The sequence below is a fragment of the Plecotus auritus genome (assembly GCF_963455305.1).
Source record: "Plecotus auritus genome assembly, chromosome: 3".
Classification (NCBI taxonomy): domain Eukaryota; kingdom Metazoa; phylum Chordata; class Mammalia; order Chiroptera; family Vespertilionidae; genus Plecotus; species Plecotus auritus.
In genome coordinates, this window is record NC_137772.1 from 194800539 (window position 1) to 194824661 (window position 24123).

Below are 24123 nucleotides of genomic sequence, written 5' to 3' on the forward strand. Positions count from 1 at the left end.
AAAATGGCTAAAGGACTTAAACATAAGACGGGAAACCATAAAAATATTAGAGGAATCCATAGGCAGCAAAATCTCAGACATATGCCGAAGCAATTTCTTCATTGATACTGCTCCTAGGGCAATGGAAACTAAAGAGAAAATAAACAAATGGGACTACATCAAAATAAAAAGCTTTTTCCCAGCAAAAGAAACCATCAACAAAACAACAAGAAAGCCCACTGCATGGGAGAACATATTTGCCAATGTTGTCTCCGTTAAGGGTTTAATCTCCAAAATTTACAGGAAACTCATACAACTTGACAAAAGGAAGATAAACAATCCAATCAAAAAATGGGCAAAGGACCTAAATAGACACTTTTGAAAGAGGACATACAGAAGGCCAAGAGATATATGAAAACATGCTCAAAGTCACTAATCATCCAACGGATGCAAATCAAAACACCAATGAGGTACCATCTCACACCTGTCAGAATGGCTATCATCAACAAATTAACAAACAATAAGTGCTGGAGAGGATGAGGAGAAAAAGGAACCCTCGTGCACTGCTGGTGGGACTGCAGATTGGTGCAGCCACTGTGGAAAACAGTATGGCATTTCCTCAAAAAATTAAAAATGGAACTCCCATTCGACCCAGTAATCCCACTTTTGGGAATATATCCCAAGAAACCAGAAACACCAATCAGAAAGGACATATGCACTCCTACGTTCATAGCAGCACAATTTACAATAGCTAAGATTTGGAAACAACCTAAGTGCCCATCAGCAGATGAGGGGATTAGAAAACTGTGGTACATCTACACAATGGAATACTATGCTGCTATTAAAAAGAAGGAATTTTTACCATTTGCAACAGCATGGATGGAATTGGAGAGCATTATGCTAAGCGAAATAAGCCAGTTGGAGAAAGATAAATATCACATGACCTCATTCATATGTGGGATATAATGAACAACATAAACTGATGAACAAAAATAGATCCAGAGACTAAGAAAACTGATCAGACCATCCAACCTCAGAGAGAAGGCGGTAGGGGGGGGGGGGACGGAGATGGGGGGGTGGTAAGAGATCAACCAAAGGGCTTGTATGCATGCATATTAGCATAACCAATGGACATGAATACTGGGGTTGTGGGGGCTTGTCCTGGGGGGGCGCGAGTGGCGGTGGGGGCGGTGAAGGGAAAGTGCAGAGGCAAGGGAATGTAATATGTAATACTTTAAACTATATGTATATATACTTTAAACTACACACACACACACACACACACACACACACACATATATGTAAAGAATGATACAAGTATGCCTTTTTTTCTGAAATGCCACTTGATTCAATAACAAAACACCAAAGTGTATGGATATGTCGTCCTTGATATATGGAAAATAATGCTCCTGAAACATTTTATGGGTCAAGTGCTTTAAGATACATTTTTATTAGTGGTGTAAAATTTGCATTGACTTAGGCATTCTATTCTGCCTTACCAGAGGCGATGGTATGGTAGGGACACTGTTTAATGTGGAAACTGATAATACCAGCCCTTTAATGATTTAATAGACTTGCCCAGTCATCAATGTAACATTGAGCAAATTTCTAAGCAATGATGAGTTAGAATGGGGAGCAAAATTTAATAATATTTATTTAAATCTAGGGGGGAATTAATAGGGGGTAAAAAGCAGTCATTCACATCAACATTTGCACAGAACTTTGATACAGTTACTTCCAACCACTGGAATGATGGCTACATGGACCACGGAAAGAAGAGAGGCCACTGAGAGAGGTCAGAATCTAGGTCTTAGATTTCATTATATCTCAGTAACACTGTCATTTTATATGGAGTGGAGGGCATTGGCTGGAAATGACTACTCGGTTAAAGATTAATTCTAATACAAAAAACTGCCATAGAATTAACAAACTATCCAATTTTAGCTATGATTTCTAAGACAGTTTCCTTCTGTGATACCACATTCAAAGATCCATAAAGCAGCCTTTTTTGGATTTATTTCACATTTCTCTAGCAGATCCCACAGCGTTCAAAGAAGCGACAGCCAGAATTGGCACAGTGGTTTCCAGTATTTTCCTTGTATCTGAGGGGAAACAGGTTGTAAAGGGCTAATCAAATGCTGTCCTTGCAGGAGCAAGAGACAGAGATGCGGGGAAGGAAGGCACTTCCTGCCAGTCTCCACTCCCCCTCCACCAGCCCTCACGCACCTGCAGTGACCCCCAAACCTCAGAAGCTGGAATCAACATGGAGAGAATCCAATTAATATCTGTAAGTAAAGAAAGTAAAATCTTCATAAAAATACAAGAGCAACCTGGATTCATGCTTTTTAGTGGGGGAAATTCATTAGGATAATTGACTAATATATGACAAGCTGCAGCTGGTTTGCCTCCTGCTGGATCTTGGGTTTGCCCCGTGCAGAGAAAACCCCAAGAACTCGTTCAAATATGTCACTCATCCCTCTCGTGACAGCATTCACTAAATAGTTAGGGTAGAGAGGCTCTGAATGGTGCTTTTATTTTTTTCCATCAAGTCATTCTGCATTTGCAAAATCAAGTTATTTTCAAGTGAGTGGATTTTAACTTTTTACTAAAAGTCAGAGAAAACTATGACCTGGAATAAATGTAACTTCCCGGAATTAGTCTAGCAACTGAAGGAGTGCCATCCAGCCCTTTTCACACCTATTTAGATACAGTGGATCCTCTGGGAATAAAAAGTCTGGAGTGCAGAGGCAAGCTCAGAGTTTCCCCATAACTATGAGCAAAAACTAACAGGACACGGAGACCTGAGGCAAAGGGCAAGACTATTATGGCTTTAAAAGGCATAGAGTTGGAGGAGAAACCAAGATGGCGGCATAGGTAAGCACCTAAACTGCTGCCTCGCACAACAATTTCAAAACTACAACTAAAAGACAGAACGGACACCATCCAGAACCACAGGAAAGCTGGCTGAGTGGAAATTCTACAACTAGAAGGAAAGAGAAAAGCTCACAGAGAATTGGAGGTATGGCAAAGGATCTTTGTGCGCGCAGAGAAGAAGGGCGGCTGAGAGCCTGGCGGACTTTCTCTGGCGGGAGGGGGAAGGAAGCCCCTGACAACTGCACTGAACCCCAGTTCCGACTGCACTGAACCCCAGTTCTGGGCAAAACCCCATGGACCCAGGCTCATACAGGGGAGTCTGGACTGTCAGGTATAGAGAAACACACCCGGAGACTCGGAGACCCGGGGGAGACCTGGGGGAGCCCCGGCGGGCAGGGGTCTGGAGGCATGCGCGCCAGTGTGCACAAAGACTGCGGAGGTTGCCACAGGCTTTCCGTAGCAGAAAGGAGTCGGAAGCTCCTGACTGCACTGAACCCCAGTTCCAGGTGAGCCCCTGGGGACCCACGCTCTTACGGGGGGGAATCTGGACTCTCAGGTGGAGGCTCGGGAGCCGGGGAAGACAGAGGTCTGGAGGAGCGCGTGCCAGTGTGCACAAAGACTGCGTAGGTTGCCACAGCCTTTCCCTAGTGGAAGGGAGTGGGAAGCTCCTGACTGCACTGAGCCCCAATTCTGACTGCACTGAACCCCAGTTCCAGGCAAGCCCCTGGGGACCCACGCTCTTGCGGGGGGAATCTGGACTCTCGGTTGGAGACTCGGGAGCCGGGGAAGGCAGAGGTCTGCAGGCGCACGTGTGCAAGGGCAAGGCTGACGGGAAGCCAAGACTGTCTGCTCTGCCCTGAGACTCCACCCCATCCAAGCTGAGCACAGAGGCTTTTGCAATTTGGCAAGTCTAATCCTATAAGGCTGTCTCCAGCACTGAACTTCTCCCAGCGTAGACACAGCTGATCCTCACAGCCAACTGGCCTGGAGGTCAATTCCTCCCAGTGATACCAACAACAATCAAGACTTAACTACAACAAGGCTGTACACACAATCCACAAAGGGGTGCACCAAGAGTATCCACCTCAGGTTAACTGGGGAGGCCGACCCACTGGGCCATATAGAAAACCTAGCACACAAAACTACCCTACCAACTCAGGGAAGCAGTGAAAATGCGGCGACAAAGAAACAGATCACAAATGAAAGAAATGGAGGAAAACAAAGGACTGGATATAGAGTTCAAAACCACGGTTATAAGGCTTTTCAAGAATATCCTAGAAAAGGCCAATAAATATAACGAGACCCTCGAAGATATGAAAAAGGACCAACTAGAAATTAAACATACACTGACTGAAGTAAAAAATATTATACAGAGACCCAACAACAGATGAGAGGAACACAAGAATCAAGTCAAAGAATTGAAATACAAAGAAGCAAAAAACACTCAACCAAAAAAGCAAAAAGAAAAAAAAAATCCAAAAAGTTCAAGATAGTGTAAGAAGCCTCTGGGACAACTTCAAGCATACCAACATCAGAATAATGGGGGTGCCAGAAGAAGAGAGAGAGCAAGATACTGAAAACCTATTTGAAGAAATAATGACTGAAAACTTCCCCCACCTGGTGAAAGAAATAGACTTACAAGTTCAGGAAGTGCACAGAACCCCAAACAAGAGGAATCCAAAGAGGACCACACCAAGACACATCATAATTAAAATGCCAAGAGCAAAAGACAAAGAGAGAATATTAAAAGCAGCAAGAGAAAAACAGTTAATTACCTACAAGGGAGCACCCATACGATTGTCAGCTGATTTCTCAACAGAAACTATGCAGGCCAGATGGGAGTGGCAAGAAATATTCAAAGTGATGAATAGCAAGAACCTACAACCAAGATTATTCTACCCAGCAAAGCTATCATTCAGAATTGAAGGGCAGATAAAGAGCTTCACAGATAAGAAAAAGCTAAAGGAGTTCATCACCACCAAACCAGTATTATATGAAATGCTGAAAGGTATTCTTAAAGAAGAGGAAGAAGAAAAAAGTGAAGATAAAAATTATGAACAACAAATATATATCTATCAACAAGTGAACCTAAAAATCAAATGAATTAAAAACCTGAGGAACAGAATAATCTGGTGAATATAATAGAATCAGGGGCATAGAAAGGGAGTGGACTGATAATTCTCAGGGGGAAAGGGGTATGGGGCGGTTCAGGAAGAGACTGGACAAAAATCATACACCTATGGATGAGGACAGTGTGGGGGAGGTAAGGGCAGAAGGTGGGGTGGGAACCAGGTGGAGGGGAGCTATGGGGGGAAAAAGGAGAAACAATTGTAATAATCTGAATAAAGATTTATTTTAAAAAAATAAAAATAAAAAAATAAAAGGCATAGAGTTGAGTGTATACATTAAAATAATGAAGAAAGGGGAAGGGCAAGAGTAACATTGGGGTATAGAGGCCCTGTGTGAATTCAACTAAAATACAAAAGATTTCCCACAAGACCCAAAATTTGGAAGATTAAATGCATTTATGGAAGTAAAGAAAAAAAAACTATAGTGCATGACCAGCGAATTGAGGGACCAAGTACGGGCATAAGCCCAGAGTGCTGCAGTCCAGCCTGCCCTCACACACTGAATTGGAAGAACTGAGCTAGGAGTGTCCTTTCAGGGAAAACTTTCTTAAAATGCGCAATCCCCCACAGACGGATACATTTGTGAAATAAATTTAAAATGAATTATTAGAAAAACAATGATGTGCCTAGACGCAGTGTCAATGCCAGATTTCTGTAAAAGCGTGAAGTGCTTTCTCTTGACTTCTCAACTGACCTCATCTCAGACCGTAATACATAGTTCAGAGGTGGGCAGTGGTCTGTGGATCACACTTTGAAGAGCACCGGCTTACTCCACACAGACTGATCACAAAGGATTCCACGTGCAATGTATCTTTCAACTTGGCAGATGTGAGCTTTCACAGAATGACTTTTCAAAGGCAGAAATCCTGGGTCCCAGCAACCCGTAAAAGTCTGGGTACTGGCAACAAAAATAAAGTTTTAAAGTTGGGGGACGGTGGTTGCAAAGATAAATGCAGGTATAAATTTATTAAAAACAGTAAGATGCCACACAAAATAGTTAAGTGACCCAATGATGCCCCTAGAGGTGCTAGGGAGAACAGGAAAGAAGCATTTAATCCTAAAATTTATATGAAACCACATAAGACCCCGAATTGCCAAAGCAATCTTGAGAAACAAGAACAAAGTTAAAGGTATCATTCTCCCTGATTTCAAACTATATCACAAAGCTATGGTCACCAAAACAATACAATACTGGCACAAAAAAATGGACACATAGATCAATGGAACAAAATTGAGAGTTCATAAATAAACAAAGGCTTATATGGCTAATTAATCTACAACAAGAGGGGCAAGAATATACAGTGGGAAAATAACAGTTCGTTTAAACAGTGTTGGGAAAACTGGACAAAATGCATGCATGAAAAAAAAATCAATCTGGGCAACTTTCTTACACCATACACAAAAATAAACTCAAAATGGATTAAAGATTTAAATGTAAGCCCATAAAATTCATAGAAGAAAACATTGGCAATAAATTATTTGACATCAGTCTCATCAATATTTTTTTGGATATGTATCCCTGGGCAAGGACAACAAAAGCAAAAATAAGAATATATCAAACTAAAAGCTTTTGCAAAGGAAGCCATCAACAAAATGAAAGGACAACCACTAAATAGAAAAAAAATATTTGCAAATAACATATCCTATAAGAGGTTAGCATCTGAAAGACATTTTAAAAACCTCATATAGCTCAACATCAAAAATATAAACAATCTGATTTAAAAATGGGCAGAAGACATAAATGGACATTTTTCCAAGCAAATACAGAGGTCCAAAAGACACAAAAAATGCTCAACATCACTAATCATCAGGGAAATGCAAATTAAAACCACAATGAGATATCACCTGTCAGAATGTCTAGTATCAAAAAGGTAACAAATAATAAGCGATGGCAAGAATACAGAGAAAAGGGAACCATCACGCACTGTTGGTGGGAGTGTAGAATTGTGTAGGCACTATGAAAAACAGTATGAAGACTCCTCAAAAATTAAAAATAGAACTATCAAATGACCCAGTAATTCCACTTCTGGGCACTTATGCGAAGAAACTAAAAACACTAATTCAAGATAAAGCACCTGTATGTTCATTGCAGCCCATTGCAGCATTATTTACATTAGTCAAAACACCTGCGTATTCATCAACATTTGAATAAAGATGTTTTAATACAGTGGAGTATTATTCAGGCATACAAAAGAATGAAATCTTGCCATTTATGAGGACATGAATGGAGCTAGAGAATATTATGCTAAGTGAAGTAAGTCAGACAGAGAAAGACAAATACCATATGATTTCACTTATGTGTGGAACCCCCAAAAACAAGACAAAACAAACAGATTCATCGGTACAGAGAACAAACTGATGGTTGCCAAAGAAGAGGGCTGTAGGGTGAAAAACGTAAAGGGGAATGAGCACAAACTTGCAGTTATAAAATAAATAAGTCACAAGACTGTAATGTACAGCCCGGGGAATAGAGTCAATAATATCATCAGAACTTTGGACTGTGACAGATGGCTACTGGAGATGTGCTGATCCCATTGTAAAGTATATAACTGTGGAATCACTAGGTTACATATCTGAAACTAATATAATATGGTATGCCAACTATATTTTTTAAAAATAAGTTAATTTTTTAGAAAGCATAAATCGTAAGTGAGTAACAAGAAGAGTGCCCATAACAGTAACTGTGGAGGCAAAAGGCAGATCATCATGGACATTGTCTGGGTGGTGGTTTTGTACCCGACCTGAAGCCGGAATCTGAGCCTCCTTGACTCAGAGCAGGACAGCATTGCCAAGGCTCTCTAGAAATGAGAAGGCCATGATCAATACCTGCCAGGAGGCTAAAAGAGGGCTCAGTTTATTCCATTTACACAAGAAGTTACCCATCACTGCCCTGTATCTCTTTTCCTGATATCTTGAGTCACGTGTTGTCTCTTAATTTTACTTATGTGTTTTGAAAGCTTCGCAGCATCTCCGTTTATTAAATCTTCTCTCTGCTTCTTCCCAGAAGCTCCTCTTTAAAAACACATAAACAGTTCAATGTGAAAATTAGCTGTGGTTGATTTATAATTCATTTTGGAAGAGCAGCTTTTAAAAAGACAGAGGGAATTAAGCTGAGAGTTAGGCTTGAGATGTACGTGCCTCCCTCGGCTTTTGAATTAGATGAGTTTAATGGGAATGTGGACACTAGGGCTGTGGGTAGAGGATAAAAAGCTATTGACCCTGCTGATACTAAACATTCCAGCTGAGAGTGGAATTCGTTTTGGAATACATAAAGTGAATGAGCCTGGGCAGGCTTTGAAGCACCATTTAAAAGACCTGGCCTCTCTCTACCTTCATCAATCCACCAGGTATCTCTTCTGCTGAAACACTGCTCTTTCTCAAAGAGAAGCTCAAATCCCAAAGCCCTCCATTGTAGCCATCAACAGAAAGTAGTTTTGAAATTCTCATTGTAGTCCCTCCCTGTTGAGGACCAACACTCCCTCCAAACATTGACCAGTGGAGTTTTCCACCTGGGGAGCAGATGGTGCTCCTGCCGCCCACATAAGGAAGCCTTAGCCCCAGGTAGAGAACGTGCATGGAAGGGTCCAGAATTTAAAGACAAGAGATGGGGAGAATCTGCATTGTTTCTTCGTCTACACTGTTTTAAGTGATGTTAGCATACCTACAAAATCATACAAAGAGAAAGTTTGAGCAGAAATCTGTTAGGAGAAGGGAAATCAGGCTTGAGATAAGAAGGTGAAAGGAATGTCAAAAAAGTCACTTGAAAGAACCTGCTTCAGCAATTTAGCTTTGATTAGAGCAAAAATACTTCCCACGGCTATGGAAGGCAGTTTCTGACAAATTTATTTTATTTTTAAAAGATTCAAAATTATTTCAGAAGACAAAATCAGTATCCATAAGAAGAGGGAAGCCCTAGCTGGTTTTGCTCAGTGGATAGAGCATCGGCCTGTGGACTGAACGGTCCCAGGTTCGATTCCAGTCAAGGGCATGTACCTTGGTTGCGGGCACATCCCATGTAGGGGGTGTGCAGGAGGCAGCTGATCGATGTTTCTCTCTCATCGATGTTTCTAACTCTCTATCCCTCTCCCTTCCTCTCTGTAAAAATCAATAAAATATATTTAAAAAAAAAAAAAGAAGAGGGAAAAAAATCCTGCTCCTAATAATAAGGTCATGCTTTCATATCTTTATTTCAGAAGAATTGCCCCGAAAGATGATGTGGCTCATGCAATCCAGGATTCTGAGTTTGATAGTGACCCCCCAGAGACATGCCTGAAGAGCTTGGATGTGCTGTTTGAGGTCACCCAAAAAGGGCAGACTGGTCCCAGCTTCTCTACGAAGCCTCAGTCATTGAAAGAAGCCTGCACACACTATTGGAGTTCATTATCATCTTTCGGTGTTTCACATATTTAAAAGATTATTTTCTGCTGTTATTCTTACTCCTTTCTGTTTACATTGCTAAATTTTTAGATTTAATAAACAAGTCAATTTTTGTATCCCTTTTCAGAATTTATAAATTTAAGCCATGTCTCTTTAAATTTTAAAACCTTCAACTTTCTAGGATTTGAGAAAAAAATTTGTTTTTAATTTCTTCACACATGGCATCTGTCTTCTCATCTTAGTTGCCCTTTTATGGAACCTTTCTGGTTCCAACATTCAGAAATTAAAGATACGGTTTAACATTGTGACCATACCTCTTATTAGCTGTATCCTTTAGGGCAGCTCTAATTCTACAGAGCCGAGGACTCCCTCACACTAGGTCCTCATTTCCTTTAAGCAATCTAATCCTTCTGCTGAGTACTTTACTTTCCGGTGTGGTAAGATAGTAAGATAACACACACACACGCACACACGCACACGCACACACACGCACACGCGCAGCAAAACCCTGTACTTGGCATTTTTGCATATAGTTTCTCTTTTAATCCTGAAACATTACTGTCATGCATATTTTACTATCCTCATTTTACAGTCAAGAAAATTGAAGCTCTGATGGGCAAAGTAAATTGAGCAAATCTATACCACTAGTAAGTGGTATAGTCACAATGTTAAACAGTCTTCTGGTCTCTTCACTTATTTTTTGTTTTCTTTGTTGTATCAACGAAACACAAACAGTGTAACAAATAACTATAAAAAAAGGAAATGATACCACTAGCCAGATAAACAATAGAATACTGCCCACAACTCGGTGAAGCACTCCATGTGCCCTTATAATGATCACATCTTTTCTCTCCAGAGGTAATACCAGCTTGATTCCTATATTGATACTAGAGGCCCGGTGCATGAAATTCATGCACTGGGGGTGGGGGGGCGTCCCTCAGCCCAGCCTGCACCCTCTCGCAGTTCAGGGCCTCTCAGGGGATGTCCACCTGCTGGGCATGGGGAATGGGCCTAAGCCGACAGCTGGAAATCCCTCTCACAGTCCGGGACCCCTCGCTTCTTACCGCCTGCCTGCTCACTGCTCCTTACTGCTCAGCTCACTGCTCCTTAGTGCTGCCATGGAGGCAGGAGAGGCTCCCTCCACTGCCACTGCGCTCGCCAGCCGTGCGTGAGCCCTATCTTTCTGTGTAGCTGTCTGTGGGCCAACTGCTCTCTTCCTTCTCACTTAAGGTGAGCAGCATGTGAGGGCAGAGCGTACTGTCGTGGAACGCAGAGGGATACCCGGAGCTGAGGGGAGTGGCCGGACCCATGGGGTGAGAGGTGGACACAGAGGATGCTATCTCACCCAATTGTGGGGCGGGCTGGCCAGCCGTCATCTCCCTGACCCCACCCAGGGAGGGACCGAGCAGGGTGTCCGCCTCTCCATTCTCCATCCTTCCATCTGTGACACCTGTCACCCTTGCCAGGCCTCCCCCAAAGTGAGTTCAGCTCAATCCCTGAGTGTAAAAGGGCACGGGGGGTGGGGGGCTTCCACTCCAGTGCCGCCTGATTCCCAGCAATAAACCTGGTCGACAGGACCTGATCTCAGGACGATGGCCACAGCTGCAGAACATAAATCTGTTTCAAGAAAAGTTGGGAATGCAGACTTTCGTGTGAGCCCCTATTCCAAAAGGTGGCAGTTTATTCACATTGTGGCAAAGACACCTTCAAGAGTAACATAAGTGAGTAAGGTCAGGGCCAAACTGGGCCATTTCCTCATCCAATCTCTCTGAGGCGCATGGGTAGAACCAAGTCTCAGCTCTTCACAGGACACTTCTGGGGTTTTTTTTAAGCCTAAAGGACAGTAGTCTGTCTCCATTCTTGTTCTTTGGGATTTTTTCGTCGTAGGATAAAAGGATACGTACATCGGGGCAATCCTCTCGAGATACAATATTCCAGTTGCACCCATGTGATGACAGTGCCTCTCAGAGGGAGGGAGCCGACAGGTGGGGAGCAGGGAATTCTGAAAACCAAAGCGATGACAGAGATGCTAAGCCTTTCCTTCACGTGTCTGACACCCCTCTTCAGGCGGCCTGCAGGCCAGGCGTCTGCTGGACCTTTACCACTTGATGTCCTGGCAGGCTGCCCTGGGCCCTGCTAGGCGGTGTGCAGGGCCTCCTGGGCCCAGGGGGAGTCGCGCCTTCCCCCGCCCCCCCCCTCCACCCTAGCCACTCCTGGTACAGCTCCTGCACATGGGTGCTGGTCTCCAGGGGCCACACCAGGATGGCAGCATAGATGCCTTCCATCTGCTGCAGCAGTGCCCTGTTTGCACGCCCGTCCTCGCCTGGGCCTGGCCCCTGCCGCTTAGGCATCCCCGGCGCAGGCCAGGACCTCCACGAAATGGCAGGGGAACTTGCCCCTCTGCAGCTTCAGGACCACTTCTGGATGCTCCGAAAGCCGCTAGCAGCCTCAAAGCGTAGCAGTACCTCTTCGTCCCTTTCAAGGGGGACCTCCTGGAAGTCTTTGTTCCTCAGGGTGCGGTAGGTGAGCACTCCCACGTCCTCGTTGAACAGCTCCTTGGCCATGTGCCTGAAGATGTGTGCCAGGTGCCCATTGGAGCTGGCACCCTCATGGAGCTTCACCTCCTCCTCCTTCACGTCTCCAAACAGAGTGTCCACGGCGGCGTCCTTCAAGGCGAGGTCACTTTGCTCCATTATCTGGACAATTTCACTTGAGGTTAACATGCAGTCAGCACCCCGGGATCTATGTAAAGCTGTGGGAACATCTTCTCAAAGGGCCTCCAGTTTCTTGTCATAACATGGGGCCACAAGCACGTGGAAAATCTTGTCTGGGGACAGGTTCTGCCGTCTGGCGAAGTAATCCTTCACCAGAGAGCCCATGATCTGCTGGGGAGATTTGGCTGTGCAGAAGTGGGGGTGATGGGGTGACCCAGCACGTGCTCTGCATATCAGTCCCAGCCAGGTCAGGCGGAGGTCAGCATGGGGAGCCAGGGCTCTTCCTCACGGTGCTGACAGTACCGACACACAAATTCCTTCTGACTCTCCAGGATGCTGAAGTCCGCAGCTATCTTCGTGTCAAAGACAGTGCGCCCCAAGGCTTTTGAGAAAGCTGCAGAGTCTTCTGGATGCATCAGTGACACTGAGGCTGAATTTAGCAGCAAAATAAGGCAGAGACTGAGGACACACGGACCCTGCCAGCACCTTGTGCTGTGAGGTATCACACTTCTTACTAAGATTCAGAACACGGAAGAAGTCCTTGGTGTTCTGTTGAGAAACTTGGACTCCTTCCTCTGCGGTCACACAACTGTCACATGCCAGGCAGTCACTCAGAAATATCTTGGCATTGGCCAGCTTATGGAATTCTCCCTTCTCTCCGTTCTCCTGAGCTGGACTCCAGACTCATTCTCTTGGTCATCAGTTTTTGTTTTTTTACTACATTCCTTCCGTGTGCAGTGATCACACTTCATCTGGAGCGGGGCGGGTGGGGGCCGGCTCGAGTGACCTGGAGGAAGCACGGGGAGAGCAGTCAGTCACCGCTGGTCACCCCTGGTGCTGCTGGCGATATCCTTTCTTCCTTGTGGAGCGTCTAGGGAGGGGAAGTGGCCACAGTGCCCAAGGCCGAGTTCCACAAGGCCGGCAGCGCTGTTGGGATCGTGCCGGCAGTGCTGGTCCTTTGGTGCCTGTCCTGTCCTCTGGAGATTGTACCTGCAGGGCTACTAAGGAAGCCAGTCCCCAGTTCCGCGCCACCTCTGCCACCGATTGATTGGAGTATGAGGGCCGGGAGGAGGGACCAAGAGGCCTGCCTGGCAGTTGCTCACCAGTGCTGCTGCGCCACTCACTCGGGTTCCCTGTTAGCCATCCCCTGATCACTGGGAGCCTGCAGGCCGGGGGAGGGACCAAGTGGTCTGCCTTCCGCCAGCTTACCAGTCGCTGCTGCCATGGATTCATTGGAGCCTGAGGGACCCGGTTCCCCCATTAGCCATCCCCTGATCAATGGAGCCTGAAGGCCAGGGGATGGACCGGTCGTCCGTTTGGTCGTCCGTTTGGTCGTTATGGACCCTGGCTCTTTATATAGAGAGATTCTTGAAGTATTTTATAGTTTTGTCAACACAAAACACACCCCTAAACAACATAATTAAGTTTTGCCTGTTTTTGAAATTTATAGGAATGGAACCATAGACTCTGAATTATTTTGTCCTGATTTCTTTCTAAATTTGTATACGTGTTACTTTCTGTGTATATCGTTCATTCATTGACATTGTTGTGCAATCGTCTATTCTATGCAGGGCTGATATTCAGGAACATGTCTGCCCATTGCAGCCACTTTCAGTCAATGTCATTCTGATTGGACTAACTCCTATTTGGATTGCTTAATGCAAGTTATAACAGTTAAAACACCACTCTGATTGTGTATATATCACGATACATTTATTCCATTTTACTGTTGAGAGATATCTATCCCTCAATTTTATATGAATATTTACTATTATTTATTTCTATGATAAAAAGAGGCTTGAAAGGAAATACCTACCTCATCAGAGAACCCATATTTCTACCTATAATAATTTACATAACTTAAACTTCACTGGTTTGTACTGTGTATTTACAGAATTATGCAACCACTACCACTACCTAATTCCAGAATATTTTTATCATCCCAAGAGAAACCTTCTATCAATTTGCATTCACTTCCTACTCTTACTCCCCTAAACTAGGCACCTAGAAATCTATATTCTGTCTCCATGGAGATGCATGGATGGACCTGGAAAATATTATGCTAAGTGAAATAAGCCAATCTGAGAAGGACAAATATCACATGATCTCACTTATTTGTAGAATCTAATGAACAAAATGAATTGACACAAAATAAGACCCAAAGCATGGAGGCATGGAACGGACTGACATACCTCAATGTGGGGTTGCGGAGACAAGAAGAAATAAACCAAAGAACTTATATATTTACTAGTGGCCCGGTGCATGAATTCGTGCACATTGAAAGGAAATTAATTAGAAGAAATATTATAATATCGCTATTCTCCCTTTTTGTACAAGTGTCAACCAAATTCACAATCAACAATGACAGATTGAAACACAGATATATGATTGGTGCCAGCGAGAGCTTTATATGTATTGCACATGTGCAAGTCAACTTAACCTTTTATATATATACTAGAGGCCCGGTGCACAAAATTCATGCATGGGGGGGGAGGGTGTCCCTCAGCCTGGCCTGCACCCTCTCCAATCTGGGAACCCTTGAGGGATGTCTGACTGCCAGTTTAGGCCAATCCCACAGAGATCAGACCTAAACCGGCAGTCAGATATCCCTCTCACAATCTGGGACTGCTGGCTTTTAACTGCTCACCTGCCTGCCTGCGTGATCACCCCCTAACCAATCCCTTGCCAGCCTGATTGACACCTAACTGCTCCCCTGTGAGCCCAATCGCCCCCAACTGCCCTCCCCTGCCGGCCCAATCCCCCCAACAGCCCTCCCCTGCCATCCCAATTGCCCCTCTTGACCTCCCTTGTAGGCCTGGTTGCCCCCAACTGCCCTCCCCTTCTGGTCTGTTCGCCCCCAACTGCCCTCCCTTGCCAGCCTGATTGCCCCCAACCGCCCTCCCCTGCCAGCCATCTTGTGATGATGTGGGTGGAGCCATCTTGTGGCAGCCATCTTGTGACAATGTCGGGGGTGGCCATCTTGTGGAGGCCATCTTGTGGAAGCCATCTTGTGATGACCTTGCGGCGACCATCTTTGTGATGATGTCATGGCAGCCATCTTGTGATGACCTCGCAGTGGCCATCTTGTGATGATGTTGCGTGATGCCACCTAGGTTTTTATTATATAGGACTAGGGGCCCAGCGTGCAAAATCGCATGAGACCCAGGACCCAGAGTCCCGCGGCTCAGTGAGACCCAGAAAGAGTCCCACAGCCACCTCTGCCGCCACCACCACAGGAGGCAGGACTCAGAAACCCTCCTGCCACCCCGGTGGGACCCAGAAACCCTCCTGCCACCCTGGTGGGACCCAGAAGCCCACCTGTGCCTCCGGTCAAGTCCTCTAGAGTCAAGTCCCCGCCTACCCGCACGCACCTCGCTGTGCACGCAGCCTCCTGCTGATCGGTCATTAAGGCATGGTGGCGTGACGACCACAGGCTTTTTATATAATAGACTAGAGGCCCAGTGCACGAAATGCATGCCCGTGTGTGATCCCTAGGGCTGGCTGGCGATTGAAGAATGAGCGTCTGGCATGGAAGGGCAGGTCCCAGCTGACCTCTGGGCCCTGGGCAGCCCCTGGGCCCCCTGGGTCCCCACGTACCCCCCTCCACCTGAGACATGGCGCCCGAGTCCCCATGCAGAGATGTGGTAAGCGCGACCAGACGCTGTGGGCTGGGCGCAGCATGGGCCTCTGGGCCGCCCAGCAGCGCTGCATTGAAGCCGGGAGGGCAACGCGCTCTCTCCCAGCCAGCCTTGGCAGACCGGCTCCTGCACAAACCCACAGTGAGCCCGACCGGCCCCTGTGGTCCCGGAAGCTGCAGCCCTGCTCACCCGGAAGCCCATTGGGGCCTCCACTGCCGCCTGCTGCCAGTGCCTTGTCGCCAACGCCCGCCATGTTCCGCGCCACCCCCGGTGGTCAGCACACATCATAGCGAGCAGTCAAACTCCAGGTCAAACGCCTGGTAGAGGGGACAATATGCATATTAGGCTTTTATTATATAGGATATCTTCCATTGATTTCAGAGAGGAAGGGAGAGGGAGAGAGATAGAAACATCAATGATGAGAGAGAATCATGGATTGGCTGCCTCCTGCACACCCCACACTGGGGATCAAGACCACAACCTGAGCATGTGCCCTGACAGGGAGTCAAACCTTGACCTCCTGAGTCATAGGTCGAAGTTCAACCACCTAGCCATGCCCGCCAGGCTCTTGTTCTTATTTTAAAGGAGAGAAAATTAACACTCCAGAGGTCGACTTGCCCAAAACAGCAAAGTTACGCAGTGGCAGAGTCAGAGGGAGGGAGGGGGACTGGTTCTAAATACGCACTCATGAGGCCTCTGTGATAATGGGTTCATCCAGGGGGGCAGGTGGACAGACACTGTCTCTGGCTCTTCAAGTGGCACTTCCTCGAGGCCCTCAGATTCCTTGCATGACCACCCACCCTCCCTGCCTGCCATCAGAGCTGAGGAGGGTAGAGGATGGGAAGAGCCATCTGCAGTTCACCCGGGAGGGCATGTGTGAGGGGGACGGAGGGGCAGAGTTGGGAGCACCACAGACCCTGAGTGGGAGTTAGAAGCAGCGATCTGGATGCTGATCGCCCTGTCCCAGCGTCTCAGGAGCGTTTCTTTCTCCAGAAGCACTGCAAGCATTGCCTTAGGCGCTGGACTTGGGGCTGGTCTTGGCCATTCTGTTCTGTGGTGCGGGATCCTCTCTGTCCCGGAAACTGGAGTCGGGAATTGGAGTCGGACAACCTGGGGAAGCCCTTTGCATTGGACCCTGAGCCCTTTTGTGCCACCTGTGACCCGGTTCCGGGCACAGCTGATCTGTGTGTCCACGAGGGGGCTTCATTTTTCTTGTTTTCAACATTTGCTTTCCATTATACTGTGCATTCTGTTTTGTTGTTTTTTGTACCAAAAATAAAACCATATGCTTGTTTCCAATAAGTACTTGCCATCACTGAAGAGAGCTTGGGGGTGGAGGGATTAGGGCAGCCAGCCTGGACGTCAGGGTGGGAGGCTGATCGGGAACATTGCACGTCCCTACTGTGGAGCTCAAACTAAGGTCTGGGTTTGACAGTCAGACCCTCAAAACGGACAGCTCCCTGCCAGCAGCTGCCGGAGACCCTGCCTTCCCAGGGGCTCAGCGGAGCACGGGCCTCCTCACCCCTCCCCACCCACATGGTTCCTCACACTCTGCTCTGCTTCCCTCGAGTACACCCCAAAGCCACCAACTTGGCTGCCACACTTTCCATGGTCTCCGCATCGCCCTTGGGGAGGGTGCTGTCACCTCCTGCTGTCTCCCTGCTTCCTCTCCCCACTCAGTCTGCTCCTGACACAGAAGCCAGCGGGTCCTCACCTACAGCCCCGGTGCCTCCCGCTGCACTCAGGGGACGCCAGGTTCTCACGAGCCCTCAATCCCTGCAGGATGTGCCCCCCGACCCAGCCTTGACCCCTTTCTACTTGACCTCTTGCTCGTCCTGCTGCCCCTCTGTGGGCTGTCCCCTCTGCCCAATGCCCTTCTCCAGGCGTCCACCTGGCTCTCTTCCATTCGTCCACTGTCCCTCAGTGAGCTTCCCTTTGCCCCTCCCTCGAGCAAGCAGGCACTGCTCCATTTCTGCTTAGGCAAAATTCTACACTCCTGCCCGAGTGAAATTTTCATACTTCATAGTTGTTCTGAGCATCATCAAGAAAAAAAATGAAGAAGATGGAAAAAATAAATAGTTGAATGCCAAGAACATCCCCAAAGGAAATAGCCATTCTCTTTAAACAGGAAGAAAACAGCATTTTACAACTCAAAGCTCTAGATAGTTTCCCCCTTTAGGGAAAGACAGCAAGCAGTAAAGTACCCCGGCTGGCAACAAATTCATGAATCACAACAATTACCTGTTTCTTTTGGATATTGGATCTGCAAATTATCCACCAAAGTTCAGATTGGACAGCTGCTACCTGACTTCATTTAATATCCAACATGGAATGCTTTTGGCAGAGAACTGCTTTCTCTTTCCTCACCACAAAAATGGAAAATGAACTGGAAGTGTCAAAGGTTCAGAAATACCCAAGGTAAAAACCAATGAATTGCTGAAGTAGTAATTAGTAAAAATGTATTGTGCACAAACTAAAAGATGATTTGTAAGCCGGGAGCACTCAAACCAAAATATGGGATGAGGGTCAGGGGTGTATTGTTATAAAGCAGCTTATATAGTCAGAAGACAGTTGAGTGTTTATTCTCTACAGTGATTGGTTACAATGTTAGAATCTGCAATGGTTATCTCATATTGACCTTGAGAAACAGTTCAGGTTTTGCCTATGATTTCCAGAGATATAAGCAAGCAATGACCAAGGTCAATTTAGTCTTGCAAAATAAGCTAAATTAAGCATTATTTGTATGACTAAATGGTCCTGTCTGGTCAGGAAAACTTCAAGGTTGGCTTAAGTTTGCTTTTTTATTTTAAAAGTAGACTTTACTAAGAATTATTAAAATATTTTTAAAAACTGTATCTCTAGGTGTTTGCATCTTGGATTAACTGTTGAGTATTTAATTACTGGGTCAAGGAAAAGTGCTACTATATAAGTGTATGATTAGTTAAAAGTGGATTAAAAATAGGAGAACTAATCAGTGAGGACTAGAGATGTTAGCTGATTAAAAGAATAACGAGTGTGTGTGTGTGTGTTGTTTTTTTTTTTTAAATCTGTATTTAATTTTGGCTTATATATGAGAAGAGACATATGGAACTTGGGTGTTGTTGAAATTACCAGTAGCATCTGTTCATCCTTAACTTACCCCTTAAATCAGAGATAAAATACATCATATTACAGATATCTGGGTAAAATAGATGAAAATATGATATGTTCTATTTAATGTGCAAGTATAAAATAATACTATAATAATTCCTAATTTTAGCTTGCAGGTTCTATTCCTAGCCACTAATTAAAATATGATTAATAAATTCCTTCATTCTCTATGTAACTTATTATTTATGATTGGTGGAAGTATCAAATATAAAAGCTAAGTTTTCTATTTATATTTTTATTCAAGTAATTAACAAGAGAAAAAGCTAAATAACTTGGAGATTTAAGTCAGCAAATGCCCAATAAGCTGTGTAGAAATTAACCTATTTTTTTTTTAATCCTGAAAATATTTAGGATAATTAAACCAGACAAAACACCTAAAACAAAAGGAGTGGAGTTTACAAAACAATAGCGGGAGAACACTAAAGGTGCATGTCAGTTATGAAGTTTTGTTACAGAAAACCGGAGAAGAATCAAGCAATGCTTAGAGAGATGGAGTTACATTTATTATTATTATTATTATTATTACACGCGGGCCCAGAGGACAATGTCTCTCCAATTCTGGGCCCCGTCACACAGGAAGTTTCCTGTATTTATACCATTTTATCCTCTTTGTCTCCCAAATATGGGGTTTTCCAGTCCCCTTTGCAAGTTCTTAAAGAGCCCCTATGTGCTGGGGCTTTGAGACCGCAACCAAAGGCTTGGCCTGGTGCCAGCACTGATAACTTCGTCTGAGAAAGGTTTAATGGCCTCTCTGAAATGGGAGTAGTCTTATTTTCCTTATTATTTAAGCAAGCAAGCATTTACAGAAGCCAAAATAGCAGGGTTAAAATTTTAAACAGCAGTTTTTATATAAGATGGATGCTTCAATTTCACTTATCACTACTGGAAAATATTGACTTCCCTTAATAGAAAAAGTAATGTCCATGGATGCCAAAACAACCAGTTGATTTACATCATAATAGTGAATCCTTTGCATGAAAAAAGAAACTTTTTGTTGCAATAATCCTATCACCATAAAGACAACTGAAGAAAGACAAAGTAGAATATGCAGCATTAATGATGTTCTAGCAACTGTATACAAATCAGCAATACAACAGCAATGAACATCTAAGTGACCCTTCCTCCCTCCCTTCCTTCCAATTTTCCTTCTTTCCTTCCTTCCTTCCTAACTTCTTCTTTTCTTCTCCATTTGATTACTTTCTTCCTTTCTTCTTTCTATTTTATGAAATTTTAAAAGTCAATTTTACAGTATTTTTTCAATTTCAAGGAACAGTTCTCAGCCAGTTATAGAATTTTAGTGTTTCATATTTGAATAGTCCCTCTCCATCGTTTCATAACTAAAGAACTTGTTGCAAAGCAATCATGAATATGTGATCATAACTGCTGAGTTGTTCATATTTTATTTTTAGAAACTTATATATATACATATATAAATTTGAAAAATTGTTTTCCAGAAAGTTCACACTTTTTTCTAAAAGAATCAATAATAAAACTATGTTTAAAGTTTAAACTATGTTTAAATATATGGTATTTGTTTGCATCTTCCCAATGTGGAGTCACAATATAGACATTTTGTACTCTTTTCTCTACTGTTCGCTTTTTTTCACTTGACAGAATACCTGGATAGCCCTACAGAATGTGTGCATGTGTCTATACATTTTTAGAATGTATGAATATAAAAATATCATTTTTATATTAAAGGGTAAAATCATACATGTAAGGAAGTTTTCAAAGCAGTATTTCTTTCTTTTTTGTTTTGTTCTTCTGTTCTTGCTTGCACTTCTATTTCAATACCCACACACATTTAATTTACCACAAAATCATTGACTTTGATACCTAGTGATAAAGTATAATTATTTGCAAAAAAGTTAAAAGCTAGACTTTCATACAAATTTAGAAAGAGAGCATATCAAAGATTCATTAAAGAGGGAACTAGCAAGATAATAAAGCTGCTTCAAAGATAGAATTCAAGAAATAGGTTTACACCATCAGTTAGGAAAGAACATTAAAATGAATTTTCTCAATTAAAGGAAAGACTAGTTAGTATCCTGCCAGGTAATAAAACCATAAACTTTGGTGTCTTTACCTAGTAGAAATCATTTTCTTCTAATAGATCAAAATTTTCAAGTTAACGAGTAACTTCACAGTGTCTATGTCCTAATCCTATATAATAAAAGCCTAATATGCAAATTGTCCCCTCGACCAGGAGTTCGACCACTCGCTATCACGTGCGCTGACCACCAGGGGGCGATGCGGGACATGGCGAGCATCAGCAACACAGTGCTGGCAGCAGGCAGCAGTACAGGCGCTGCTGGCCCCAATGAGCACCGACAAGAGCAGGACCATGGCGGGATGGTGGAGCAGATAAGCGGGCAGCACCAGGCCAAGGCAGGTGTGAGTGGGGAGCCAGGCAGGGGGCTGATCACCCCGCAGACAGCGACCAATAGCAGAGGCAGGGGGTGGGGCCGCTGCCCAGCTCCCAGGCGCTGAGGGATCTGGGCGAGGTTCGATCGCCCCCACTGACCAGCGGCAGCTCTGACACTTCCATTACAGAGAAAGGGCAAATACCAATACTAAAATATTTCTTCTAATTATTTTCCTTTCAATGTGCACAAATCCGTGCACCAGGCCACTAGTCAATAATAAAAAGTGTTAAAAAAAAAAAAAGACAAAACAAAACCATACTCAACTGAGTAAATGTGAAGATCTAATTGGCTTTATTCAACAACTCAAGAATTGGGCAGCGTCCCCTCCAGCAGATAGAAAGGAGCCCTGGGGCCTGGTACAACATGGTAGGCCTTTATAGGTAGAAGGAGGTGGGAAACTAAGGAAGCTTCTAGCAAAGAACAGATTATCTCAGCCAAGATCACCTTCCTTTGGGAAGGGTGAGGGTCTACCATGCAGATTACCTCACTAGTGCTGATCAGGTAATTCCATATGGACTGGCTAAAGGTCACATTCTTGGGAGAGGCTGTAAGTGCAATTAAGTCTTGGTTTGTGACTGGGGCTTAACACATGGGACTCCATTTTAGACCTGTTGTGTCTTTTTTAACAATAGGAAGTAAAACAATAGTATATCTCCTTGTCTGGGCCTACTAGGTAATGCTTTAGTATGACATTAAAAGGACATGCAATCATCCTGTTTCCTTATTTCCTGCTGTTAAATAATTTTTCTTAACAGCAGGGTGACATCAATAGACTATGGAACTATGCCAAGCTTGAGTCACACCCTAAGAAAATTTAGACATTCCTCAGGATGACACTTCATGTTGTTCCTCTTCCTGTTAATCATGATGACACTCCCAGACCTGTCTTTTGGTATTTACATAAATACCAAATTATATACATTATTATATAAAGCCAAATCTTTGCTTGTTCCCATTAAGACCATGAGCTCTTCTGTTATCCTTAGTGAACATGAAAAGTAATTGCTCTAAATAGTTCATGTAAAAGCCTTTATATAACTAATGAGTTTATTATTACTGCAAATAAATCTAATAGTTATAATGATCTCAAAAGTTAATGTTAATTAGCATTTCTCCCTGACCAACATAAAAGAGCTTTCTGACATGGGTTTATATTTCAAAGTTGTACTAACCCAACTGCATTTTTGTAGCAAAGAGTAAATGCTCAGATACTTTTAATGTATAAATTTAATGATTTGCTCCTCTCTCTCATCTACACTAGAAGGGTGGAATCAAGTATTTCTTCTCACTTCCCTGCCCATGAAGAGAGGTAGTTCTTAATTTGCTAACAATTTGGCTTTTGTGTTCAAGGGCATTGGCAGTCTGTTGTGAAAGATCAGAAGAGATGACAGCATAAGGTAAAGGAGTCAGAAAAGAGAAATGCTTTGGGCTGGAAGGGAATTAAGAATGGCAGTGCCCCTTGCAAGCAGCCAGCCCTCAGAGTGGATAACAGCATGCACTAAGATGTGTGCACTTGCCCAGCTTTGGCAAAACTGCCGACAGATGCAAAGCTGGAGAAACAGAGAGCTCCCCAATCTTGACACCACTATCTATTTGAACAATGAGAATTCTGCAGCTGCTATGACAGACTGGAAATCAGAAACCCTTCTCATGAGTTGTAGGCATCACATAGACCTTCTGAATTCTGAAGCAAGAGAGAAGGAAAAAGGTAGAAGGCTCAAGTAATAGCTGAGATAGAATGTCCCATCTGCCCTTCTGGGTGGGGTACCAAATTCATCAATTAAGTTGTGTTAGATTAAGAAGTGATATTTTTGCCCTAGCTGGTTTGGCTCAGTAGATAGAGCATCAGCCCATGGACTGAAGGGTCCCCATTTTGATTCCCAGTCATGGGCACATACCTCAGTTGCAGGCTCATCCCTGGCCCTGGTCAGGGTGAGTGCAGGAGGCAACCAATCAATTTGTCTCTCTCACATTCATGTTTCTCCTTCTCTGTCTTTCCCCCTCCCTTCCATTCTCTCTAAAAATCAAGGGAAAAATATCTTCGGGTGAGGATTAACAAAAGGAAGGAGGAGGAGGAGGGGGAGGAGGAGGAGGAGGAGGAGGAGGAGGAGGAGGAGGAGGAGGAGGGGGAGAAGAGATATTTTTTTGCACACTTCAGTTTACTGAGATTCAAATCTGTCCTTTTTTTATACAGGTGAGTATGGTGGCTCCCAATAGTGAACCCCCATAGACATCTATAACCCATCAGAGCCAACCTCAGCATTTGATTGGTTGGTCCCAAATCATATCTTCCAGAAATCTTTCTCTAGTGAGGGAAGTAAATGAGGATAATTCCTCTGACACATATTATAAGTCCACACAAAAACCTGTACATGAATGTCCACAGAAGCATTATTCATAATACCCAAAATGTGGGAACAATCTAAAGGTACATCAACTAATGAATGGATAAGCAAAATGTGGTGTATCCAAGCACTGGAATATTATTCCACAATAAAAAGAGAATAAATCACTGATACATGCTACAGGATAGATGAACCTCTAAAACATTATGTTAAGTAAGACAAGTCAGAACAAAGGCCACATATTTATGATTTTATTTATATGAAATGTCTAGAAGAGGTAAATCCACAGAGACAGAAAATAGATTAGTTGCTGCCAGGGTCTACAAAGAGAGAAGAATGGAAAGCGAGTGTTTATAGGCTTAGGGTTTCCTTTTAGGGTGATAAAATGTTCCGGAATTAGATAATGTTAACAATTGCACAACTCTCTTAGCACACTGAAAATTGAATTGTACACTTTAAAGCTATACATTTATGGTATGTGAATTATACCT

At 44.0% G+C, this 24123-nt stretch overlaps 1 pseudogene across 1 annotated transcript; it reads right to left on the minus strand.

The window, feature by feature from the left end:
• Positions 1-2008: 2008 nt before the first annotated feature.
• Positions 2009-12825, minus strand: LOC308244283 (nuclear prelamin A recognition factor-like; annotated as a pseudogene). The gene is made up of 2 exons: positions 11562-12825; positions 2009-2081 (listed from the first exon to the last, which is right to left on the minus strand). The product of its transcript is annotated as a nuclear prelamin A recognition factor-like (transcript).
• Between the last annotated feature and the right edge of the window lie 11298 nt (positions 12826-24123).